Consider the following 8,215-nt stretch of genomic DNA (forward strand, 5'->3'; position numbering starts at 1 on the left):
TTGATTCCAGCTTGTTCTTCACCCAGTCCAGCATTTCACATGATGTACTCTGCATGTAAGTTAAAGAAGCAGAGTGACCATATACAGCCTTGATGTGCTCCTTTTCCTATTTGGAACCAGTCTGTTGTCCCATGTCCAGTTCTAACTGTTGCTTCCTGACCTACATACAGATTTCTCATGAGGCAGGGACGGTGGTCTGGTATTCCCATCTCTTTAAGAATTTTCCACAGTTTGTTGTGATCTACACAATCAAAGGCTTTGGTGTAATCAATAAAGCAGAAGTTGATGTTTTTCCGGTATTCTCTTACTTGTTTGATGATTCAACGGATGTTGGCAGTTTGGTCTCTGGTTCCTCTGCCTTTTCTAAATCCAGCTTAAACATCTGGAAGTTCACAGTTCATGTACTGTTGACAGGTAAATTTACATTAGGATTCTTTAGAGTTCACAAAGATCAATTCAAGTAGTGAGTGGTTATTTGGGTGAGAGAATCCCCATGGGTCTGAGAGGGACTGTATATCTCATCCAGGACCTAATTTATTTGGAAAAGTAATGTTTATAGTGGGATGCTTGGTTTCTAGAGAGAACCAGGAAGTGATCTGCTGGCTCCTCTGACCTCTCCAGTCCAGGAAACTGCAGACATCAGTTGTCTTTTGGAAGGCTCCACCAGCTTACCTGGATGTCCCAGGGCAGAACCCAACTAGGGAATCCTCAGAGTCTCACTGTGTCCCCAAGGCCACCATCACCAACTAGAACCAACCCCTGGCACAGGAGACTCAGCTGGAAACAGCATGACATCTTCAATATCCGCAGATGTTCCATGGACTTCCCTCAGGTTTTCAGGAGAGGGCCAGGGGCGGGGAAAGGGAGGAAGAAGGGAGTTAACAGTTGTTACACCTACATTCTGTGCCTGGAGCTATGCTAGAAGCACTCTTCAGTATTCATCAGTTTGCTGGTGGTAGGTACTAGTACAGACATTCTAAATGGGGAAACTCAAGGATCAGAGAGGTTCAATAACTTGCCTGGAGTCATAGAGCCCTTCAGTGTCTATGTGGACAAATGCTAATTTGACCCTCCCTTCCTCCTTCTTAAGCAACAACACTGTCTCTCCTGGGTTCAAATAGGACCAACCCCAGGGGTGTACATGTGACTCAGAACCAGCCAATCAGCAACCTCACCCAGACTTGTTGAACCCCTTGGCAAAGACATTCTCTGTCTTCCACCCATCCTTGTGCTAAGGATCATACAATTCTAGAGTTGCTGAGGAAGATTCTCCTTAGAGTGAGGCCAGCAGAAAGATAATCAGAGCAGAAAGAGAGAAAGAGACAGATTTCCAATGACATCTTTGAGTGCTTGGATGTTACTATATCTGAAAGCCGAACATCTCCCTAGACTTTTCAGTTATGTGACCAGTGGAGCCCTTGCTTATACTATTTTGATTAGTGCAGTAAAAAGCTGGAATTTGAATCAGTTTTGACTGACTCCAAAGCCAATGACATTTCCATTACACTACACAGTGCTATTTTCCCCAAAAAGACAGCACTTGCTGAGCCACCATTTTCTTACGGCTGATACTCACACCCAGTAGCTCTTTTCAGAGTACATGTCCATTCTGGGCTTAAGGCCACATCTATTCTGGCCCATTGACAGAGTCACCCCTCTTCAACAGGTACATGCTCACATGCACATATTTCTCTGGGGGTTGGTGGCTGGAAAGGTTTCCCTTGGTATCTGGTCCCCAATCATACTCTGTGACCTTGTGCTGTGTTGCAACCTACCCAAGCTGCGGTGGTGCAGCACCCTTAAAGGTGCCAGATGAGATCTTGCTGGGACCCCAAGTGCTTTGGGGAAATGGGGGCACCAGCAATCATCACAGTGTTCCTGGGAAAACACTGCCAGGAGACTGTCTCTATCGGTTTGTCTCTGTCTGCTTGGGCTACCATAACAAAATACCATAGACCACAAGGCCTAAGAAACAGAGATTTATTTTCTCACAGTTTTGGAGGCTGAAAGTCCAAGATCAAGGTGCCAGCAAAGTAAGTTTCATTCTGAGGCTTCTTTTCTTGGCTTGTAGGTGGCCCCATCTCACTGGACAGATGCCTGTATGGTCTCTTCTTGCCTGTAAGGGGTGGGGATGTGTGTGCATGGTGGGGAGGGATGTGTAGGTCGGGTGGGAGAACTAGGGAGAGTGTTCTATGATGGTATATTTTTTTACAAGGACATTAATCCTATTGGATCTTATGACCTCATTTAACTTTAATTACTTACATAAATTATTTCCAAATACAATCATGTTAGGGCTTCAACCTACAAATTTGGAGCAAGACAGAAACATTCAGTCCATAACAGAGATGTACTGGAGGTTTTCAGGCCAAGGAGATGTGGAGAAAATGCAGAACAGAATATACAAGAGAATTTGCAGGCAGTTGGTACCACTTCCCAGGGTCCAGGCTTGGTACTTGGCAGTGCTCAGGATGGGTGGGTGGCTTCTGGACCTGAGCTTCTCTGCTGTTTCATTACAAGACAAAATGTTGGCTTTTCTTCTCTTGTTCTGGTAGCAATATGTTGGGACTAGCTGGTTTCAAGATAAACCCACATCTTAAGGCTGTGGCATCCCAGCTGGGAAAAGTAAATTAGTTAACTGAAAATGAAAAATAGGAGAATTAAACCAGCAAATTCTCCAAACATATTGGGCCAATTTAAAACCCAGGTTAACATTGACTTATTGTTTTAATAAGATTCCTGTGTAAGGAAAAATGACTGGTCTGCAACATAAATAAGTACATGGGAACGTGTTCATTTGTCTGCAATATACAAGAGCAACAGGCAAATGACTCCTCAAGCTTTATGTATTCTTTATTTTTAAGACCACTGGGCCTTAAAGCATTTACCTAAGACTAATGTCCACAGAATAATATAAAAGACAGTCAATATTCTGCGTTCACTCTTCACCAAAAATGGTGAAGGTCTGAGAAAGCACTGGTCCAGGGCTTTCCAGCCAGGACAGCCCCATGGCCAAGAGAGAAGACACCACATGGAGGGGCAGCTGGACCTGCCCCATCCTCGGTGCCAGCCCAAACCAATGCCATCCTGCTGTCACAGAGTTGTCACTATAGTGCTGAGGTTTCAGAGGCAGTGACACCCCTCCTCTTCAATGAGTCAAGTCCACCTCATTGTCTACCTCAAGTTCAGAGAGCTTAATCAGTTACCTTGGCCTTTCTGGCCACCCATAATGCAGAGCTGTGGGCAAGGGTTCTGGGCCCTCTCACTGTACACTCAGGAAGAAGTGGTCATGGAAAGCTGTGGGCACCTCCATCTGACAACAAGGTCAGAGGAAAGGTGCCCAAAAGTCACAGCCAAGGTCCAGACATTCCATGGCTAACCCACAGCCTGGAAAAATCACATCGTCATCTCTGACTCTTAACACAAAAGCCAGAGACACAAAAACCATTTCTAGACCTTGCAAAGGTGGGCAGAGCCAAGCATCCAGGTCCCCTGGGAAATAACCTCTTAGGCAGTAACAGACTCTATCAAAAAGCCATGGAGCATACAATGGATTTAACTGTGTTTCCAAAGTTTTATCTCTTGAGCTGACCAGAGGATACATGGGTATTTCTTATATTTTTCCTCATCCTCTTTTTCAAAATGTCTTAAATATTGTAGAATACATTAAAAAGGTAAAATTACATTAAGAAAAGAAGGCATTGAAGCAAGAAGTAGGAATATTTTTTGAACCTCAGAAAGCTTAAGGAATCTGAGGTGGAGTAAAGAATTGTGTCTAATAAGAAGTTCAGATAAGATACATCCCCATCTAAGGCCAGCAATGTTTTAAATTTTTGTATTTGATAGGTATTTATAATACTGCCTTATCAACAAGCAGTAGAAGATAAAAAGGCTGAGGAGTAATGGGGGTTGGAAAGTGTTCATGAAAAGATGGAATCTCTGTCAGGAGGCACTGGCTCATATTAGCAAGTCCATGAAATCAATTTCCGTGGAAAATACTATAGCTGAAAACCCAAGGTATCCTTTCAAAGTCACTGCAACTTTTATCTTTTGGGGAGTGTCTGTACATATGTAACTATGTATGTGTTTTTTAACTTAACTGTTTCTTGCTTTTGATAATAAGGATAAGGAGGTTTAAGTAAATAAGGCTTTGTTATATACAGTAAGCACATATCCCAAATAAGCTAAATGCAGCTTTGGCTCCATTGAAAGTGATAACTTCAATGTGGTTAGATTGATTAATGAGTTACTGGTTGAGTCAATCAATGGAAATAAAATGAATATGGTCATATATGAAGAATTGGTTGGGGGTGGTTAAAAAGAATATAATGGACCTATTTGATAAACTATACAGCCCTCATGCCCACCTGGAGAACTGTATCCCCAAAAAGTTTACAAGAAAACCTTCAGAACTGTAGTGTGATGTGGTGGGTAGGAAGTGCATCAGCTCAGGAGTCAAGCTGATTTGGGTGGAATTTGGATCAACTTTTCACTAGATGTGTGACCTTGGGTGCCAAGCTCCTCAACTATAAATGGAAATAAAAACCCCTACCTGGGTGATGGTTGTGAGGGAAAGTAACACCATTGATGAAAAGCTCCAAGCCTAGGGACTGGAACATAGCAGACACTCAACACAGAGTAATTTCCCCTTCCACCTCAGAAAAAAAAATGTTTTTATTTAGAAGAATGAGTCTAGGTTTGAAGTCACTATAGGGACAGTGAGAGAAAATGAAGGAATGGGATTCTATCTATGGCTTCTATTCTACCTATGGATTCTATCTATTCTCTCCATGGCTTCAAAACCCTTATGGGAGTTTTTGATTACTGACTTAAGCGACCAATATGCAGGGGTACAGCTTTTTAGGTGTTAAATATGGAAATCCTTTCATACCAGTTGCTAGGTTGCCTCTGAATCAAGTCTCTGCATTACATCCCAACCACCTTGAAAGCCTAACCTTCCCTCAATCCAGCATCCAAAGGGTTAATGCCTAGTCATTAGGGTGGGAGGTGAGAGCGCGCTGCTTCAGAAGCTTCTTTAGAACTCAGGTTAATTGTCCATTTCGATACACGGGAATTATCACCATGTCCAGAAACTGAAAGTGTTAATCACTCAGTCATATCTGACTCTGTGACCCCATAGACTGTAGCCCAATAGGCTCCTCTGTTCACAGAATTCTCCAGGCAAGAATACTCTCCAGGGGATTTTCCCAACCCAGGGATCAAACCTGGTCTTCTGCATTGCAGGCGGATTCTTTACCTCTCAGTCACCAGGGAAGCCCTTACCATGTACTGTTGTTTAGTTGCTAAGTCCTGTCTGCCTCTTTGCGACCCTAGGGACTGATGCATGCCAGGCTTCCCTGTCCTTCACCATCTCTCGGAGCTTGCTCAAACTCATGTCCTTTAAGTTGGTGATGCCATCCAACCATCTCATCCTCTGTTGACCCCTTCTTCTCCCCTCAATCTTTCCCAGCATTAGGGTCTTACTGGTTTCTAAATATTCCATCATTCTGGTTTCTAACCAGTTCTCTCTTCATTAGCCTGTCTTTGGTTCCCAACTTGTTTGCAGGATAACACAGAGAACCTGCAATCACTGTCCCCTGGTGATGTCCCTTTGTGGACTAGAGCTGGCCGCCCTGGCTGCTGTCACTTCTACTTGGATATTTTTCCCACTTAGCTCCAGCTGCTGTGGAGGTCACTTTTCCTGGTAAGATTTGTAATATAAACCAAAAGGGTGTAACTGGAGTCCAAGCCTACAGGGTAGCTTTATTTGTTTTGAAGGATTCCGAACCATGAAAAGGGGGAATCTCAACAATGTGGTTTCCTGTGGGTGGGCCTGCTCTGAACTGTGATCTTGCCAACCACCCCCTTCCCTGCTCCCCAAGGGCATCCCCATCCTTGCAGAGAGCTGATTGGGCTACTCGCAGACCTGGCCTATGCACACACAAACCAGGCAAGTCTGGGCCCATTTCCTTCCAGTGGGGCCCCTCCTAGGAGCCACCCTTTCTCTAGGGTGTCAAGTTCTTGTCAAGGGCCCAGGAATCCATATTCACAACAAACACTGCCTTTATTCTTTCCATTAATCTTAAAGAGCACATACTTTGTACCCGGTACTGCAGCAGACTCTGTTCTGGCTGGTTTTTAAATGTTATTAGAGACTGTTGTGATTAATAAAACACAAATTTATCCAAAACTTATTGCACTCAAATGCTTTTGGTGACATATTTTAAAAAGCAACCGTTAAAGTACAACTACAGTACGATCCAGTGGGAAGGCTATAAAAGTTGACATTAACAAGAGATTCTCATCCTTAAAAGGTGAACAGTGTTCTTGCAGCTCATTATGGAGATGAGAGGAAGGTAGCGAAGTTAATGATCAGCATATTAGCAAAGAGACATAAGAACACCAAATCACCACTCTTCTGCGTGGGAGGTCACTATTCTAGCCGGTGGGGTCTTCTTCGTTCTCTATAATCGCAGAATCAAGAGGAAGCTTAGGGTAATTCCAGAAACTCAAATCTCAGGAAAGTGTGCCCACATCTAAATAGGACTTTTACAAAGCAAGATCAGTGAGGGCCTGAGTACAAGTATGTCATCACCTCTGGGAGCATGGAGATCTAAGGCGGCTGCAGGCCAATGCAATTAGATTTGCATCTTCTCTTCCTTCCCTCCTCAGCCCCCTGCCCCCCTGTTCCTCCCTCCTCTGGCTGGTCTTCAGAAAAGTGTTGGCAGGTAGCACCAGGCTGGGACAGCTGCCAGGTTTCTAGATGGAGGAGCTGAATTGCAGCTGTGTTGGCAGAGAAAGGCATGGAGGAGCCAGGGTAAATGAGTTAAGTCCTGATTCTCCTCGGGAGCCACAGGACATTTCAAACACAGGGGGGCACCTGCTGGCCACATCACAACAGCTGGTACCAGCAGAGTGCTGCAGATGGATGGAAACACTGCAACAATGACCAAAATGAAGAATCACCATGCTAGAGCAATGCAGGGAGGGTTAAACCTTATTTTAAACTAAACCCCAACACAAATGATTTTTTAAAATTTTCCTTTTTCTTATTATTTACTGCTAATGTTGTAATACATCTTCACAATAGTGTTGTAATACACTATTTCAAGCAACCATCTCATAATCTTTCTTCTCTAAGCCCAAATTGGCAGTATTTTAGGGAGTGGCCAGTTTCCAAGGGCAATATACCAGGTCTCTACAGAATTAAATAAAATGGAGAATTGGCAAAGGGAAGGCGACAAATGTATGTAGTCATCTCTGTGTCTCACATCCAAAAACACATTACTCTTTCCTCAAGAAATTAGACAAGTCGTGACTAAGCAATGGAGTGGTGGAGGGTTGTCTAGAATAATCTTAGCCAATCTTGAGAACTTCCTGGGGAGTTAATTTCTAATACAAAGTGGATGAAATTATTTAACAAAGAATATGGGAAATGATTTATGCTTCAATAGCTTGTGGCACAAGAATAATGCCTGTGTTGTTGTTCAGTCACTCAATCATTTCCGACTCTCTGTGACCCCGTGAACTGCAGCATGCCAGGCTTCCCTGTCTTTCACTGTCTCCCAGAGTTTGTTCAAACTCATGTCCAATGAGTCAGTGATGCCATCCAACCATCTCATACTCTGTCATCCCCATTTCTTCTTTCCCTCAATCTTTCTCAGCAACAGGGTCTTTCCCAATGAGTTGGCTTTTTGCATTAGGTGGCCAAAGTACAATGCCCTACCACCACCAAATGTCCACGTCCCAGAACCTGTGCACATGTTTGCACAGGGACTTGGTGATTAGGAATCTCAAAATGGGAATATAATCCTGGATTATCTGCATGGGCCTGATGTAATCACAAGGTGCTCATACATGAGAAAGAGGGGACAGTCAATGTCAGTGATAGGATGTGGGAAAGACTGGACTGGCCATTACTGGCTTTAAAAATGGAAAGGGTCCATGAGCCAAGGAATGCAGGCAAGTTCTAGAGTCTGGAAAATGCAAGAAAGCAGATTCTCTTTTAGAGTCTCCAAAATGGAACATAGCCTTACTTTAGCCCAGTGGGAGTGAAAGATAATAAATGTGTTATAAATAATAATAATGAAATAGTAATAAGTGTTTATTTTTTTAAACCACTAAGCTTGTGGTCATGTGTTAGAGCAGTAATAAGAATCTAATACAATCACAACCAACTAACGTTAGAGGAGAGCTAAAAATATCTGTATTTCAT

This window comes from Bos grunniens, chromosome 10 (genome assembly GCF_055505025.1).
Source record: "Bos grunniens cultivar Pamir isolate PY7600 chromosome 10, Bosgru_T2T1.0, whole genome shotgun sequence".
Lineage (NCBI taxonomy): Eukaryota > Metazoa > Chordata > Mammalia > Artiodactyla > Bovidae > Bos > Bos grunniens.